We start from the raw sequence: 19,964 nt of genomic DNA, 5'->3' as shown, positions 1-19,964 counted from the left end.
CCTTTTGCCACACCTTATGACTGAGAAATCAAGTAAGTGTAGGATTTAAAAAATGTTGGAATGTTTCAGTGTGGATGATGTAATAGTTTGTCTTAAATACAAGTCCCTTGCCCTGTTCTTTAGGTGAAAGGAGCCCTTGTGGTGCAATGGTTAAGCTTTCAGATGTTAATTGAAAGGTCCCTGGGAGAAAAGACTTGTTGATTTGCTCCCGTAAAAATTATACCCTAGGAAACCCTGTGGTAGTTCTACTCTGTTATACAGGGTCACTGTGAGTTGGAATTAACTCGATGGCACACAACTACGGCATTCTTTAGACACACGGTGATACAAGATGAAACATTAAAACCATAACCAGAAAACATAGCTTGCCTCAAAAATATTGTATACAATTCATTGTACCTGAAATAGACAGACATAAAAACATAGAAGGTAATAAATTACAGTGACATTTGGTCCTTGTACACATGTAGACAACAATATCTGAAAGTTTGTTAGGGACAGAACGTGCCACAGTAAGTAAGAGAGTTTGGAGCCTGAAATGCATTCCTCCTTATGAAAGGAGGCTGAAAATTTGCTAATTTACTCCTTGGGATTATGGCTTTATAGAAAGGTTTGAGTCTAGGAAGACACAAAGAGAAAGACAAAGCCTTAGGATAAGAAACTGATTCAAGTCATTCAATGATTCACTGACTAGATCTACTGATGTTACCAATGTTAACTGGATTGTTGTTGTGTGCCGTCAAGTTCATACCACCTCATAGCGACCCTGTAGGACAAAGTAGAACTGTCCCATAGGGTTTGTAAGGCTGTAATCTGAAGAAAAGCAGATCACCAAGTCTTTTCTACTCAGGCTGGCTGGTGGGTTCAAACTGCTCCACAATTTCCTTGTGGAATCTTTAGGGTTTTCTATGTACAGGATCATGTCATCTGCAAATAGAGATAGTTTTACTTCTTCCTTTCCAATATGGATATATTTTATTTCCCTTTCTTGGCTTATTGCTCTGGCCAAGACTTCCAGTAAAATGTTGAGTAAGAGTGGTGATAATGGGCATCTTTGTCTCATTCTCAGAGGGAAGGCTCTCAGCCCTTTTCCACTGAGTATAATGCTAGCTTTTGGTTTTGCATATATGCCTTTAATTATGTTGAGGAATTTCCCTTCTAGTCCTATTTTGCTGAGTGTTTTTATCAGGAAAGGGCGTGGAATTTTATCAAATGCCTTTTCTGCATCAATTGATATGATCATATGGTTCTTTTCCTTTGTTTTATTTATGTGGTGGATTACATTCATTGATTTCCTAATGTTGAACTACCCTTGTAATCCTGGTATGAATCCCACTTGATGATGATATATGATTTTTTTTTCGATATGTTGATGAACTCTTTTGCTAGAATTTTTTAAAAAAGCTTTTACACCTATGTTCATAAGGGGTATTGGTCTGCAATTTTCTTTTTTTGTGAGATCTTTACCTGGTTTAGGTATCAGGGTTATACTGACTTCATAGAAAAAGTTTGGTAGTATTCTTACTTCTTGTATATTTTGAAAAAATTGAGCAGGATTGGTGTCATTTTATTATTATTATTTTTAACCTTCTTTATCTCTTGTAATAGATTTTGCTTTGAAATCTATTTTATCTAATATCAGTATGGCCATGCTTGCTCTTTTTTTGTTTACCAGATGCATAGCATATTTTTCTCCATCCTTTTATTTTTGTTCTGTTTGTGTCCTTATGTTTAAAGTGTGTTTCTTGTAGACAGCAAAAGAATAGGTCATTTTTTTTAATCCACTCTGCCACTCTCCACCTTTTGCATGGGACATTTAGGCATTTAAAATTATTACTTAAATTTTGCTATTTGCTTTTTGAATATTTCATATCTTTTAATTTCTCTATTTTTGTGCTTTCTTGTGATTATCCTTTTTTTCCCTTCCTTCTGGTCTTCCGAATGTTTCTTCTTTGTGATTTCTTAGTGGTTACCACATAGGTTACGTTGCACAGTTACAACATTTAACATATGAACAACAGTTAACCTACAAAATTAACATAATAAATCTATTCCTGATATGCTCCTCCCTCCCCCATTTTTGTTGGTGTGTCTCCATTAACAGTAATATACAACCTGTATTTGATAATTTTGCTTTGTACTTATTTTTTTTTTAATGCTTTTGCCTTTCTATTTGGAGTACTCCCTTGAATAATGCTTGCAAAGCTGGTCTGGTATTGGCAAATTCTCAAAAGTTCTGTTTATTTGGGAATGTCTTGATTTGTCCCTTGTTTTTGAATGACAGCTTTGCTGGGTATAGAATTCTTGGTTGGAATTGTTTTGGTTCAGAGTTTTATACATATTGCTCTGCTGTTTTCTGGCCTCTAGAGTTTCTGGGGTGAAATCTGCATTGTTTCTTATGGAAGTTCCTTGGTATGTGTTACAGATTGAATTATGTCCCCCCAAAATATGTGTAGCAATTTGACTATGCCATGATTCCCAGTATTGTGTGGTTGTCTACCATTTTGTGATTTTGTGTAATTTTCCTATGTGTTGTAAATCCTAATCTCTGCCAGTGGTTAATGAGGGAAGATTAGATTATGTTAAAGAGGATTAGAGTGGAATGTAACACTGGTGCTCAGATCATATCCCTGATCCAATGTGAAGGGAGTTTCCCTGGAGTGTGGCCTATACCACCTTTTACCTAACAAGTGATAAAAGGAAAGGCAAGCAAGCAGAGAATTGGGGACCCCATGTCACCAAGAAGTAGTGCCAGGAGCACAGTGCATCCTTGAGACCCAGGGTTCCTGTGCGGAGAAGCTCCTAGACCAAGGGAAGGTGGATAACAAGGACCTTCCTTCAGAGCCGAAAGAGAAAGTCTTCCCTTGAAGCTGACACCATGAATTTGGACTTCTACCTTACTAGACTGTGAGAGAAGACTGTGAGAGAATAAACTTCTGTTTGTTAAAGCCATCTACTTGTGGTATTTCTGTTTATAGCAGCACTAGATAACTAAGACAATATGTTATGTTGCATTTTCCTCTTGCTGCTTTCAGAATTCTCTCCTCGTCTTTGTGTTTAAGAACTTTGTTAGCATATGTCATGAAGTTGACCTTTTTGTGTCTTTTCTGTTTGGGGTTCATGTAGCTTCCTGTATTTGCAGACTTCGTTCTCAGTTCAGGTCTGAGAAATCTTCTCTAATTACCTCTCAGAAAATTGTATCTGTGTTGTTATTGTTGTCATGGTGCTCTGGGATTCCAATAATTCTAATGTTAGATTTCTTAATTGAATCCCACATTTTCTTTTCAGTTTGTTTGCTTTTCTTTGTTCTTTTCTCTTGAGACTTGACAATTTCAGTTATTTTGCCTTCTAGTTCACTTATTCCCTCTTTTGTCTGTTTAACTTGTGTGTGTGTGTTTTACTATCTTTTGTTGAACTTGGGCCATTTTTGTTATTTTTTTTTTTTGTTTATTTTAACTTGTATCAAAGACTCATAGCCCTAGTTACCCCACAGAGCAGTTCCCCTCAGCCCTACAGAATGGCTGTAAGTCAAAATGATCCAGCAGCAGTAGGCTTGGTATCTTCTCCTGAGAACCACTAGATGGCACTCTTATCCTTAGGTTTTTTTAAGTGCTGGTTCCGGAGTTCTGAATGCTTGGTCTCTGGGATTCAATATGCTTGTGTAGGAATGGGAGGGGGGTTAGCTATTTGCAGATGCTGATATAAGTTGTGTAGCTTAAATTTCCTGTGGTGATGGTAGAGGGCTCTCTATGTCTTTCCCCCATTGACACTCTTGCACAGGCACTCCCACTGTGTCCCACCATGGGCTGTTTCTCTGTTGCCTATCAATCTGAAGTTTTCCCCTTTCCCTGCTGCCCTTGCAGTTTCCACCAGTCTTAGTGCCCGTCCATCTTGGACTCAGTGAGATTCAACAGCACTCACACACAGCACCACAGTCTTCTTTGCTCCCTCCCAATTGTGCAGCCTATGAACTTCCATGGTCAATTTGTGCCGCATTAAAAAACAAATTTGTACTAGAGCTTCTTCAGATTAGCTCCTTTAATGTGTTCCCTGTTTAGGGTATTACCCAGCCCTGTCCCAAAATGTCTGCAATGAGCATGTGCTCCTGATGTTAGTGGTAGGATCTCCCAGCTTCTGTGCTGACCGCATTCCTCCTCTCCTCCCACTTCTGAACTCATCCCAACTCTCCAATACTTCGGCTACTGTCCAGAGTTCTGAGATTTCAGACTGTGCTTGTTTTTATGTTTTTCAGCTGTTAGTTGCTGGGGGAGTAAATGGGAGTATCCACTCACTTTGCCATCTTGCTCCACCTCCACAATAGTTTCTGCTTGTTGAAATGTAGTCCTTCACTCCTGTGCAATGCAGCTTCACTCCAAAGGATCTGCCCGGCACAGATTTTACCTGATCTCCTCCTTGAATTCAGTGAGGAAGCTCCTACTGGGGTCTTGAATTGCAAAAACACTGAACCCATATCTTGAAACTGGGAACTAAGTTTTTATTTAAAAAATTTAAAAACAATATGAATTTAGCTAGCTACATGTGGCTAGTGGCTACTGAATTGGACTGTATAGTTCTAGTGAGAAAAAAATAGATTATCTAAAATGAACAGTCAGGTCAAATGCAGACTTCTCATTAGTCTCAGTAGATGCAGGAAGCAATGAAAGTCCATCTTTGACATACCAAAGAGAAATAACTGCCAATATTTTTTTAATACCCAGCTAAACAGTCTTTTAAACAGTCATTCAATTTTGTAGGTAAAACAAGGACATTTCCCAATATTTTCCCCAGAAAATGTATTGCATTCAGACTTGCACATATATCTTTTTGGTTAATTTAAAACAGCAACTAAATCCTCTCCTTTGATGAATACTAAAAAACTGCTACTGCTACAATTACACATTTTTTTTAACAATTGATAAGCTAGAACCAGGTAAGAAAAACTGTGAAAGATATCAGCACTGTACTCCTGAGGCAGGGACTTTTCTGCAGTTGTTTCTAGATTTTCATGCCATGTTACAATTTTGATATTTAGACAGACAGATGGCCTTATAGAACATTTTTGATCATGCCAAATCAAACTCAACTTGAAAAATACATACAACTCATTCAAGAACTTATAAATATGTAAATAGAGAACAAAGTGTTTGACAAAAAGATCAATAGCACATACAAAACTATGATTTTATCAACTACAGACATGCACTAAAACAACTATAAAATGTAAGGACTGTAAGGTAAATAGGAAACCAAGATGCAAAAAAAAAAAAAAAATTAACAAATTTAGTTAACTGTTCACTGTAAAATAAGAAAATTAATGAAAATGGTTTTTAAAAATCAAAGTTAATCAAACCTAATCAAAATTGTTACTATTGTTAGGTGTCGTTGAGTCAGTTCCAAATCCTAGTGACTCTATGTGCAACAGAATGAAACACTGCCTGGTCCTGTGCCATCCTCACAATATGTTTGAGCCCATTGTTGTAGCCACTGTGTCAATCAATCTCATTGAGGGTCTTCCTCTTTTTCTCTGACCTACTTTCCCAAGCACGATATCCTTCTCCATGGATTGGTCCTTCCGGATAATGTGTCCAAAGTAAGTGAGATGAAGTGTTGCCATCCTGATAACATGTCCAAGATATATGAAGTCTTGCCATTCTCACTTCTAAGGAGCATTCTGGCTGTACTTCCTCCAAGACAAATTTGTTGGTTCTTCTGGGAGTCCATAATATATTCAGCATTCTTCTTCAGCACCATAATTCAAATGCATCAGTTCTTCTCAGGTCTTCTGTATTCATTGTCCAACTTTCACATGCATATGAGGCAATTAAAAATACCGGCTTGGGTCAGGCACATCTTAGTCCTCCAAGTGACATCTTTAATTTTTAACACTTTTAAAGCGGTCTTTTGCACCAGATTTGCCCAGTGCAATATGTTGTTTTTTTCTTGACTGCTGCATCCATGGGCATTGATTGTGGATCCAAGTAAAATGAAATCCTTGACAACTTCACTATTTTCTCTGTTTATCGTGATGTTGCTTACTGGTCCAGTTGTGAGGATTTTTGTTTTCTTTGTGTTGAGGTGCAACCCATACTGAAGGCTGTAGGCTTTGATCTTCATTAGTAAGTGCTTCAAGTCCTCTTCACCTTCAGCAAGTCAGGTTTATGTCACCTGCATGTCTCAGGTTCTTAATGAGTCTTCCTCCTGTCCTGATGCTGCATTCTTCTTCATATAGTCCAGTTTATCAGATTATTTGCTCAGCATACAGATTGAATATGTATGGTGGAAAAATACATCCCTGATGCACACCTTTCCTGATTTTAAACAGCACAGTGTCTCCTTGTTCTGTTTGAATGACTTCCTCTTGTCTAAGAGGCAGTTCTTCCTTGGTCATATTTTTAGTGCCTTCCAACCCAAGGGGCTCATCTTCTGGCACTATATCAGGTAATGTTCTGCTGCTATTTGTAAGGTTTTTCACTGGCCAGTTTGCTTAGAAGTAGACAGCCAGGTCCTTCTTCCTAGTCTGTCTTATTCTGGAAGCTACACTGAAGCCTGTTCAATATGGGGGACCCTGCTGGTTTTTGAAATATCAGTAGCATAGCTTCCAGTGTCACAGCAACACAAGCCACTACAGCATGAAAAACTGACAGACAAGTGGTGGAAAATACTTTTTGATAGAAATATAAATCTAGGGACAATAACAGTATCAGGTCAATGATCAGTTCAATGTTCAATGAAAAGTTAGACTCTGCTAAGGTTTCTTATTGCCTTAAGAAGGAGGATAGATAAAATTGGATTGATTCATGGTTAACTCTGTGAGTATGTGTCTATGTACAGGTATACATATATATAGGCATACCTATACACACACGATATATACAATATTACCATAAAAACATGCTAGACTGTATAACTTTCAACTACAGAAGAGAGGAAAATAATGTAATAAGAATTCAAGCAATTAAAAAACCAAAGGAGTTTAAAGGTAAAGCCATTAAAGGAAGCAGCTATGAAAAAAGGCTACAATCAAGTGACAGAAAAGGATATATCACTTATATTAACCACAGTAAACTGAAAGGGTAATATTTATATTTATAAAATCGTTTTTAAGTGAAAAAATAAAGTGGTAATGTATATAATATTTATAAAAGTACAATCTGACAAGAAGATATAACAATTGTTAACTTCTATGTACCTTTCAACATAATGAAAATACGTAATGCAAAAATGGACAGAATTGGAGGCATTATTTCTAGAATTGTTGTATGAGGAGCTCAGTGAACATTCTTCTTCAGAGAAACATCTTTAATGCTAGTCAAAATTAGCAAAGGTAATCATTCAACAACTCCTGGAGATTGATCAATGGGCTTACAACAAATTTAGAAGCACTTATTCAACAAAATTTATGAAAACTTTCTAAGAACTGTGGGAAGCCATGGCATTCAAACTGCTACTGCAGCCATTTTCCACAGCTCTATCTTGCAGATGAACTATATGTGGCACTGTGGTTAAGAGCTCAGGCTTCTAACCAAAGTTCAGCGGTTTGAATCCACCAACCGTTCCTTAGAAACCCTATGGGGTAGTTCTACTCTGTCCTATAGCATCACTATGAGTTGGAATTGACTTGACAGCAAAGGGTTTGGTTTTCTTTGGTTTTATCTTATGAAACAAGTTAACCAGTGCGGTCAAGTCAGTTTTAACTCATGACTACACCATGTGCCTCTGAGTAGAACTGTGTCCATAGGGTTTTCATGGCTGTGACCTTTTGGAAGAAGATAACCAGGCTTTTCTTCTGAGTCCCAAAGGGTGGGTTCAAATCACCAACTTTTTGATTAATAGCTGAGCAATTAACCATTTTCATCACCCAGCAACTCTGTGTATGGAAGATGTATATTAAGAAGCTGGAGGCAACCGGGCCACACCTGTTACTCCACTCTAACTCTCACTAGTAGGGAAGGTCTGGGTGGGGCAGCTGGTGAAGAAATCAGTCTACTGTTCTGCATACCTGTATTGTGGGAGAGCTGCTCTGGTGGACTGAGCAGATGAGTGAGTAAAAAGAATGAAGAAAAGTGAACAAAGCATCAGAGGAATACGAGACACTATTAAACTCACCAACATACACATAATTGGAGTACCAGAAGGAGAGAAAAGTGACAAAGGGGCAGGAAAATATTTGAAGAAATAATGACTGAAAACTTCACTAGAGGAGCTCAACAGTACATTTGACATGTCAGAAGACTCAATGAACTGGTTATCCTGTTACATATATGTTGGTGAGCTTAATGCTACCTACGTTGTGGTAATTTTTTTAGTTTCATGTTGTATGTTCTAATCTTACCATTAAAAGTCACTTTATTGACAGGATATAAATTGAAAGGTATGATTTTCTCTAATAACATTTATTACACTATTTTATCCAGGTAGTGAGTTATCAGTTGTTGACTTTTGTGTTTGAAACCCACAAACAAATGGGCATACACATACACTGACACAATTCCTTGTAGGGTTTTTTTTTGCCAGTTTGTTCATTCTAACTTTAATATCTACAACATTACTATTTTAAGTACATGACTATAGGATGATGGTTTTCTGTTTATACTCAAGTATATGTCACTAAATTTAGTATTGTTACATTAAAAAATATAAGTATACTAGAACTATCTTGTGTCATCGTATTTTCCTTAGTTCTGATCTTTTCTTTTTTTTAACTTGTGAATTGTTTTGCATATATTCAGTGGTTTTAACTTTCATTCTCTTTTAGGTATGCTCTACACGTACCTTTGCTCTAAATAGTTTGAAACAGACTTTCTTAATATCTCGAATACCTTTACAACTATGCTTGAATTTTTTTTTCTTAAGTATTATTATACTTGTAAGGATGGCGCAGGACTGGGCAGTGTCTCGTTCTGTTTCACATAGGATCGCTATGAGTCGGAAGTGACTCGACCGCACTTAACAACAACAACAAATTATTATACTATCCATTATGAAACATCTACTAAGTGTCAGACACTTTACTAAGCAACTACATTTACTACATTCATAATCTCATTTAATCGATGGATATCAGTTGATGAGTTATAATTATCATCCACATTTTACTAGTGAGGAAATAGACTTAACTACTTTCTGAAAGCTACATATCTAGGAGTAAAATTGAATTTTAATACTTAGCCTGTTTGAAACCAAAGCTGTACTCTTTTCACTATACTCCGTTGTTTCTAGCATGCAAACTCCAAGATGATATTAATACTTTTCCTAAAAATTGAATTTCCTATTTTGACTATGCCTTTTATTTGTGTCCATTTGTCTAGTTTTCTTGTCCCTTCTTTCCTTCTTGTCTTTGTTTTAAGGCTGGTGTGCCCATTAATCTTACATACATGATTGAACTGTAAAGCATATTCCTCATGTGTGTTATTGCTGGCCCTATAAGCCTGTCTAATCTTTGGCTAAAGGGTGAACCTCAGGAGTGACTTCAGTACCGAGTTAAAAGGCTATTCAGTGGGCCATTCTCTTGGGGTTTCTCCAGTCTCTGTCAGAGCAGCAAGCCTGGTCTTTTTCTTTCCTTTTTTTGTGTGTGTGTGAATTTGAATTTCGTTCCACATTTTCCTCCCATCTTGTCCAGGACTTTCTATTGTAATCCCTGCCAGAGCAGTTGGTGGAGGTAACCAGGCACCACTTAGTTGTTCTGGGCTCAGTCTAGTGGAGGTTGTGGCAGTTGGGGCCCATTAATCCTTTGGACTAATTTTTCCCTTGTGTCTTTGGTCTTCTTCATTCTCCTTTGCTCCAGCCAGGGTAGGACCAGTAGGTGTATTTTAGATGGCCACTCTCAGGTTTTAAGACCCAGACGCTACTCACTTTAGTCGGATATAAAACATTTTCTTTATAGACTATGTTACGGCAATTGAGCTGTCCCTGAGACCATGGTATCCAGCCCTCAGCCCAGTAGTTTAATCCCTCAGGAGGTTTGGATGTATCTATGAAGCTTCCATGACCTTGCCTTGGTCAAGTTTTGCTGTCTTCCCCAGTATTGTGTACTGTCTTACCCTTCACCAAAGTTACAACTTACCTATTGTCTAGGTAGTGTTTTTGCCTCCCCTTCCGTTCCCTCCCTTGTAACCACCAAAGATTGTTTCTTGTATGTGTAAACATTTTCATGAGTTTTTATAATAATGGTCTCATACAATATTTGTCCTTTTGTGATTGACTTATTTCACTCAGCATAATGCCCACCAGATTCATCCACATTGTAAGATGTTTTGTAGATTCATCATTATTCTTTATTGTTGCATACTATTCCATTATGTGTATGTACCATTTTTTTTATCCATTCTTCTCTTGGTGGGCACTTAGCTTCTTTCCATTTTTTTGCTATGGTGAATAATGCTGCAAACAACATGGGTGTGCATATGCCTATTTGTGTGATGACTTATTTCTCTAGGATATATTCCTAGGAGTAAGATTGCTAGATCATATGATTTCTATTTTTAGTTTTTTAAGGTAGTGACATATCATTTTCCAAAAATGGTTGTACCGTTTTACATTCCTACCAGCAGTGCATAAGAGTTCCAATCCTCCTCAGCCTCTCCAACATTTGTTATTTTCTATTTTTTTTTAATTTATGCCAGTAATGTCTGGGTGAGATGGTATCTTATCAAAGTTTTGATTTGCATTTCTCTAATGGCTTGTGGTCTCAAGCATTTCTTCATGTGTCTGTTAGCTGCCTGAATGCTTAGGGTTTCAGGACTGACATTTGTATCTGCTTTACTTTTTACTTAGCTTTTCAGGTCTTTGCTGTGGAGGGACAGCCTGGTGCTTCTATCTATAGCATCACGTTGGCTCTGCCTCCCTTTTTACCCATTCTGACACCAACCATCCCTTCCATGGCACTCTCTACTTCTCTGCTGAGTTCAATAATTTCTTGTAATGGCCACAAAGAACTCACAGACATTACTCACAATTACAGGGTTTATTAGGGAAGTAGCAGGTTACAGTTCAGGTTCAAGAATGCTCAGGATTCAGTTCTTCAATCAGGACAGCCTCTTCTCAGCAGTGCTCACAGGCATGCCTCTCTCTGGCCAGTTGGCCTGGCCTCCGCCCTGTTAGGGCAAGTGTTATAAAGCTCTTTTAGCTCTGCCAATAAGTACCCAGAGGCCCCCCACTCTACCAGTAAGTCTTGGCCCAAAGACACTCAGCTCTAGCTCTGTGGGTCAGCAAACTTAACCTCACTAAGTGCCTGGAGGCACCCTGCCCCATCAGCAAGCCTCCTGATTGAAGGTACTCAGTTTTCTTTGTCCATGACCAGGAAGCTCATCACACTATCTCCTGCTGTTCTCTTGCCTCTGTTGCCACCTTTTTTCTGCTACCACTTCTCAGTTCTTTGGTGTGACAACTCTCTCTCTCTCAGCTTCTGGGATGGTTCGTTTTAAGCCTAGTGGGATGACAAAACTCACCAATCCCTTTGTTTGGGTTCCACATACTTTATTTGTATAGTTCCACTCAATCATTGTGTATGAGTCACAAAGACTATGGCTAGAAGGGCCAAAGTAATTCATTGCACTGTAGGGAATTTGATATTTCACTCCTAAACGTTCTTGTTTAAGACTTGAAAAACTAGTTCTTGAAAACAGCTTTATGAAAGCAATCAGGCTAGTGTTGAAGAAGAAAGTTTGTATATCTTGCACAATCAGAACACTTGTATTTTGGAAATAACTTATTGGTGTTTATTGGGTCTCTGGAAATTCCTTTAAATCAGATAATATAAATCTCCTGCTATGTTACGAGTTACCTTAAGCACGGAGCCTGTTTTCCATGACTGGTTTATAGGAAAGCAACAATGTGAAATTATTTAAAGACCATAAAAAGTGGAAAGGGAAAATGAAAGAATGCATTATAAAGTTTGATTAAAAGGATGACTTGGTGCCTGTAATTAGGAATGCTTGCTACCTGTTTGTTTCTTATTCCAGAGTAAGCTTCCATGTCTAATGTGGAGGAAGTAGAAGAGAAAATTAAAAAAAAAAGTAAAAGAAAAACAAAACAGTGCTGAAAACTCTAGATGATTCCACTGACTTCTTGGCTCATAAATGGTCACTTTTCCAATGGACTAAAGTAATGATGACATGAGCTTCAAAGGGCTGAACAGTGAGGAAAGGCAACCTCATTTAGGTAAGTAGAAAGCAACTGGTGAGCAACTGAAGGAGGACAAAGATCATCTGACATGACAAGATTTATAATTACCAGAACATGAGGCTCAGGTATTCATTCTGAGTTAGCAACAAAATCTCCATAACAAATATTAGCACTAAGAAGAGTTCAGGTTAAAGAGGTGGAAGGAGAGGGAAACAGAGAGAAAGAGACTAAAGGAGAGGGAAGGCGAGAGAAAATATGAGGACTAGCAACTCAAGCAAGGAATCCCTATGGCCCAAGAAGTATTAAGGCTATACTTTCATTGACAGGTATGTAGGCAGCCAAATGTCAGAAGAAACTTGGGAGAGCATATTTACTAGTTGAATTTTTAATGCAGAGCTATGAGGTGGAACAGAGGAGGAAATAAAACTCAAAAAAAAACAGGATTAATATTTGTGCTGACATTTTGAGAGTAAAGGAGACTACAGAAGCATTCATCTACCCCATGACGGGTGCTTATATGCAGTAATGATGTATATATTTTTCCTTCCAAATGCTACTTAGTTTTTTTTTTTTTAATATACAAAGGCAACCAGGGGCCAGCTGCTGACTCTCTTATCCAATGCCAGTTACTGTGTGTAATAAGCAATATTGCATGTGGGTCCTGTTTTCTTTATTTTTGTGTGCTTCTCTTTGAGCCTGTTGCCTTGATAGAAACCTTTGTGCTAGCACAGGGCTATGACCTGTCTCAACAGTTCTTTTTTTCTCTCTTATTCTTTTAACATCACAGGGCAATTGTAGAGGTGACAGAAAAAACATGTATCTATTTTTGCCTGCTTTTCTCCTGATTCTAATGATTCTAGATGAAAATCAGAAACAAGAGAGGCCAGCTACCTCACTGTTCTTTCTGAGTCCTTTGTTCTGGCTTCCACATCCAATACTCTTTTATCATGTTTTCCCCTTTCCTTCCTTCCATCTTCAAGCACGGGCAAATGTATCGACATCCTAGTTGGCAGCCACAGAGGAGACAGGAGTTGGGATGAAGAGAAATTCCATTTTCTCACTGGAACTCTGGCACTGACAGCACAAGAAGAGGTAAGAGGCAATGGGAGAATGAACTTCTTCTGAACTATGCTACCTTCTCCTTAGAGAGTGGTTATATCCCCTGCTTCACTTGCATACATGAACTTTTCTTAAAATGAAATAAATAATGCACCTACAAGTGTAGTGAAAAAAAAAAAAAAAAAAAAAACAGTTGCCGTAGAATCATTTTGGTGACCTGCCTTGATTATCTGCTGCTGCTATAACAGATATACCACAAGTGGATGGCTTTAACAAAGACAAGTTTATTCTTTCACAGTCCAGTACGCTAGAAGTCTGAATTCAAGGCACCAGCTCCAGGAGAAGACTTTCTCTCTCTATCGGCTCTGAAGGAAGGTCCTTGTGATGCATCAGTCTTCCTGTGGTCTAGGTGCATCTCAATGCAGGAACCTCAGGTCCAAAGGATATGCTCTGCTCCTGGGACTTCTTTCTTGGTGGTATTAGGGCCCCATGTCTCTCTGATCATTTCTTTCTTTTATATCTCAAAAGAGATTGGCTTAAGACACTATCTAATCTTATAGAGCTCATCAATATAACTGCTGCTAATCCATCTTATTTTTTTTTAATCCATTTTATTATATCATAGTTGATAGGATTTATAACACATAGGGAAATCACATCAGATGATAAAGTAGTAGACAATCATTCAAGGGAATCATAATCTAGCCAAGCTGACAGATATTTTTGACACAATTCAGTCCATGACATGACTTCATGTGTGTCAGAATAGCACTGTGCTCCATAGGGTTTTCAGTAGCTGATTTTTTGGAAGGACATCACCAGGCTGTTCTTCCAAGGCACCTCTGGGTGGACTCTAAGCTCCAACCTTTTGGTTAGCAACCCAGTGTGTTAACCATTTACATGACTGTGGGTTGCTTGTCCCTCAGTTTTTACATGTTTAAAATGAGCACCTTATCCATCATGTTGTAGAATCTCCCACTCTCTTGTCCTTCTTCAAATAAACATATTTGTAGAATCACAGTAAGTTTAAATGGAAGTATCAAGGTTCGAATTTTGTCCCCCCCAAAATGTGTGTATTAACTTGGTTAGACCATGATTCTCAGTTTTATGTGCTTATCATCCATTTTGTGATTGTAATTCTATGTTGAGAGGATTAGGGTAGGATTGTAACACCACCCTTATTCAGGTCACCTCCCTGTTCCAAGGTAAAGGAAGTTTCCCTGGGGTGTGGCCTGCACCATGTTTTATCTCTCATGAGATGAAAGGAAAGGGAAGCAAGCAGAGATTTGGGGACCTCATGCCACCAAGAAAGCAGCACCAGGAGCAGAGCACATTGTTTGGACATGGGGTCCCTGTGCCTGAGAAGCTCCTCAACCAGGGGAAGATTGAGGACAAGGACCTTCCTCCAGAGCTGTCAGAGAGAGAAAGCCTTCCCCTGGAGCTGACACCCTGAATTTGGACTTGTGACGTACTAGACAGTGAGAGAATAAATTTCTCTTTGTTAAAGCCACCCACCCACATGTGGTATTTCTGTTATAGCAGCACTAGATAACTAAGACAGGAAGATACCTTAGAGATCAGCTAGTATGGCCTCTCCCCACAATTTTCAAATGGGGCAAGTGGGACATATGGAAGTTGAAGGATGTTTCCAAGGTAAGGCAAGTTAGTGGCAGGGCCAGGACGAGAACCTAAGTCTCTCAGTTCTTAGCCAGTTTCTTAAGGCAGTAGTTTGCCGTTTCATACTTTATGTTACAATAGGATATTTTAAAATTTAATTCTATCACTTGTCTCCAACTTTTAGGTCCACAGAGGCTATTAGCTAACTTTTAAGAGTTTTAAGAAACTTGGAAGTCCACATATTTCTTTTGGTGTTATGGGGTTTGTTTTTGTTGTTGTTTGTTTATGTTTTCCCTTATAATGAGTAGTTTTTTTTTTTTTTCTGCAGATAGAAACAGTTGACATCCTCAGATCTGTACTTTTATAAAAGTGCTCTAGTATAAAATAATGGTTCAGAGTTTGATGCTGGTGTCTCATAGCTCTGGTTTGAATTCAAGCTATTCACATTCGTGCATGTGAAAACTGGACAATGAATAAGGAAGCCCAAAGAAGAATTGATGCCTTTGAATTATGATGTTGGCAAAGAATATTGAACATACCATGGACTTCCAGAAGAAGAAATAAATCTGTCTTGGAAGAAGTATAGCCAGAATTCTCCTTAGTAGCGAGGATGGTGAGACTTTGTCTTATGTGCTTTGGACATATTATCATGAAGAATCAGTCCCTGGAGAAGCTCATCATGCTTGGTAAAGTAGAGAGTCAGCAAAAAAGAGGAAGACCCTCAATGAGATGGATTGACACAGTGGCTGCAACAATGGGCTCAAACATAACAAAGATTGTGAGGATGGTACAGGACTGGGCAGTATTTCGTTTTGTTCATGGGGTTGCTATGAGTCAGAATCAACTCAAAGGCACCTAACAACAACAACAACATACACATTTGCTAATCTTGCGATCTTGACAAATTACTTAACCTCTTGGAGCCTCAGTTTCCTCATTTCCAAAATTCTGATAGTAATACTTCATCATAGGGCTGTTATGTTCATCAAATGAGGTACTGTATATGTGTCATGTTCATAGTAAGTCCTCAATGAAATGTTGGCTGTTTGTGTAATGTGTATGTGATTCTGTCTGTGCTCATGTGTGTGTTTAAGCTCATATATTTATCTGTCAGGGACAACTTTCAGCTTCATATCTGATGATGCCAAAGAGGCTTGATCATGACACATAGCAGTTGCCTTTTCCAGGCATAACTATAAATGTGTATAAAACAATGAGACACTTTGTAAACAAACATAATAGTTTAACATCCCCATAAATGCTACCCTTCAATGCTGTCAGTTTGGGGATGCTATTCTAGCATTTTGAAAAGTGCCATGCAGAAAAATAGGCATGTCAGATATTGATATACAAAAAAAAAAAAAAAGATTACGAAAGGCTGGCTTATACAAATTAAAGGGTTTTTCTTTGCTTCTACTCCCCCCACCCCACCAACCCTTTCTACAGGATTTCTCAGAGTTTTTAATTCACTAAAGGAGATTGTTAATTTCCCAAAATGGTATATTTGGCCACGAAAGACCTTTTTCTTCAGACATCGAATGGACCTAGACAGTCATTCTGGGTGAAGCTGTCCTATTCATATTCCAATTATATGGCCACAGCTCAGAACTCTTTTGGAAGGCCCTTAAGGGAATCACCTTGCAGTCCTCTGCAGCTGAGACTTAGTCCTTGTAAGCTTTGTAAGCTTTTTTTTTTTTCTATTCTTTTTTTAGTCAAAACAGAAAAATTTTTATTCTGACACCTTAATTTTGATCACCTACTCTTCAGACTTGGCTTAAAATGGCATTTATTTTCATACATTATATATACTGACAACACTTGAAGGACTGTGCTACGGACTTTTATATACAATGAAATCAGTGGCATTACAGTATAATCAGAAAAATTTAGTGAAATGATAAGTGCACTGTATTTTTTCAATGCAAAATGTTTATTTTTTTCTCCATCTTTTAGAACACAAAGGCCTCTTTTTAAAATAAAAAATTACTAATCCCTACATGATAGTATTTGTACTTTTACTATCTGTTGGTTGAGAAACTACATATGACAAAAAAAATCACCACGACTTCAGAGAGCATAATTAACGTTAGCTGCCACTGCAGACAAATCCGAAACCTTTGCTTCTTGGCACAATAAGATTACCTTCTCATTCACATACAGACCAGTATGAATCAGGTGATCATCCTACACTTTATACTGTGCCCTTTAGAAGACATGGACTCTCAAGTCACTGAGGTATGGTGTCATGGATTGAATCGTGTCCCTCAAAAATACCTGTCAACTTGGCTAGATCATGATTTCCTTGTATGATTGTATAATTGTCTGCCATTTTATCACCTGATGTAATTTCTCTACGTGTTACAAATTCTATCACTATGATGTAGTAAGATGGATTAGTGGCAGTTATATTGATGAGATCTACAAGATTAGATAGTGTCTTAAGCCAATCTGTTTTGAGATATAAAAGAGAGAAGTGAGCAGAGAGACACAGGAGCCTCATACCACCAAGAAAGCAGCACCGGGAACAGAGTGTGTCCTTTGGACCTGAGGCTCCTGTGCTGAGATATTCCCAGACCAAGGGAAGACTGATGCATCACAAGGACCTTCCTTCACAGCCAATAGAGAGAGAAAGCCTTCCCCTGGAGGTTGCTCCCTGACTTTGGACTTCTAGCATACTGGGCTGAAAGAGAATAAACTTGTCTTTGTTAAAGGCATCCACTTGTGGTATGTCTGTTATAGCAGCACTAGATGACTAAGACAGAGAGGAAATGAGAAATGGAGGAGGTATTGAGGCTTCTAATTGCCTTGGTCTGCAGTGACTCACATACTTCCTCTTGTGGTCCATTGGCCAGGACTAGGCACATGGGACCAATACATCTTCAGTAAAGGCTGGAAAATATAGGACAGCCCATGGAATTTAGAAGGCCCTGGTGGCACAGTGGTTAAGTGATATGGCTGTTAACCAAAAAGGTCAGCAGTTCAAATCCACCAGCCACTCCTAGGAAACTCTGTGGGGCAGTTCTACTCTGTCCTCTAGGGTTGCTGTGGGTCGGAATTAACTCAAAGGCAACGGGTTTGCTTTGGCTTTGGTTAACTCTTTGTGTTACAAGTGTTTAATAGGCTTGAATTTTATCAAATACAATAGTGACTAAATATATTTGAAAAATAGTAATCAATACAAGTCTGAGATTTCTATAGTGTATACAACGTACATATGAATTCATGAACTTCTTGCAATAACTATAAAAAAAAAACTATAGCACATCAGAATTCTGTGGATAAGGTTGGTTCATAGAGCCCATAGTTAACAATATTGTAATTTTAACCAGCAAAGAATGAGAAGCATAGAGCTTATGACTGTTTAGTTTCAGGAAATACCATAGTTAAATTCAACAGATGAGTGTATTTACTGTTTTTTTTTTTTAAATCTCCTGAGACTGGAACACTTATACACTGCTGGTGGGGATGTAAAATGGTACAACCACTTTGGAAATCGATTTGGCGCTTCCTTAAAAAACTAGAACTAGAACTACCATACAATCCAGCAATCCCACTCCTTGGAATAGATCCTAGAGAAATAAGAGCCTTTACATGAACAGATAAATGGATACCCATGTTCATTGCAGCACTGTTTACAATAGCAAAGAGATGGAAGCAACCAAGGTGCCCATCAACAGATTAATGGATAAATAAATTATGGTATATTCACACAATGGAATACTATACATTGATAAAGAACAATGATGTGTCCGTGAACCATTTCATAACATGGAGGAATCTGGGAGGCATTATGCTGAGTGAAATTAGTCAGTTGCAAAGGGACAAATATTGTGTGAGACCACTATTATAAGAACATGAAAAATAAACAGAAAAGAAAATATTCTTTGATGGTTATGAGAGTGGGGAGGGAGGGAGGGAGGGAGGGAGAGGGATTTTCGTTGATTAAATAGTAGATAAGAACTATTTTAGGTGAAGAGAAAGACAACATGCCATACAGGAGAGGTCAGCACAACTGGACTAAACCAAAAGCAAAGAAGTTTCCTGAATAAACTGAATGCTTCAAAGGCCAGTGTAGCAGGGGTGGGGGTTTGGGGACTATGATTTCAGGGGACATCTAAGTCAATTGGCATAATAAAATCTATTAAAAAAACATTCTGCAACCCACTTTGGAGAGTGGCTTCTGGGGTCTTAAATGCTAGCAAGCAGCCATCTAAAAAAAAAAAAAGCCATCTAAGATGTATCAATTGGTCTCAGCCCGCCTGGATCAATGGAGAATGAAGAACACCAAAGACACAAGGTAATTATGAGCCCAAGAGACAGAAAGGGCCACATAAACCAGAGATTACATCAGCCTGAAACTAGAAGAACTAGATGGTGCCTGGCTACAATCAATGACTGCTGTGACAGGGAACACAACACAGAAAGCCTGAGGGAGCAGGAGAGCAGTGGGATACAGATGCCAAATTCTTGTAAAAAGACCAGACTTAATGGTCTGACTGAGACTAGAAGGAGCCCAGAGGTCATGGTCCCTGTACCTTCTGTTTAGCCCAACATAGGAATCATTCCCAAAGCCAGCTCTTCAGACAGGGATTGGACTGGACTATGGGATAGAAAATGATACTGGTGAAGAGTGAGCTTCTTGGATCAAGTAGACACATGAGACTATGTGGCAGCTCCCATTTGGAGAAGAGATGAGAGGGCAGAGGGGGTCATAAGCTGGCTGAATGGACACAAAAATAGTGGAGGGAAGGAGTGTGCTGTCTCATTAGGGGGAGAGCAGCTAGGAGCATATCGACAAAGTGTATATAGGTTTTTTTTTTTTATGAGAGACTGACTTGGTTTGTAAACTTTCACTTAAAGCACAATAAAAATTAAAAACAGACACAAAAACTCCAGAGAGAATATTATGGTAACATTTTCTCCCTTAGACTCTCTAGTGATGACCTTCATTCAGTTACTTCTGTGTGTGGTTTTAGAACTATTCCTTGCTGTGTATTCTTCTTTGCCTCTATTGTGCAATACATTAAGGTTGTCACTTTGAGTTGAAATAGTTGGTATAGTTGTTTTGGCTAAGTGGGTATGCATTAACTCCTATGTATAAAACTGATTTAAATTCAGTTGAACAGCACAATGGCATATTAAGGATGCTATAATTATGTGCTTTA

The sequence above is a fragment of the Elephas maximus genome, chromosome 10 (assembly GCF_024166365.1).
Source record: "Elephas maximus indicus isolate mEleMax1 chromosome 10, mEleMax1 primary haplotype, whole genome shotgun sequence".
Lineage (NCBI taxonomy): Eukaryota > Metazoa > Chordata > Mammalia > Proboscidea > Elephantidae > Elephas > Elephas maximus.
Note: the sequence above shows the minus strand (reverse complement) of the source record.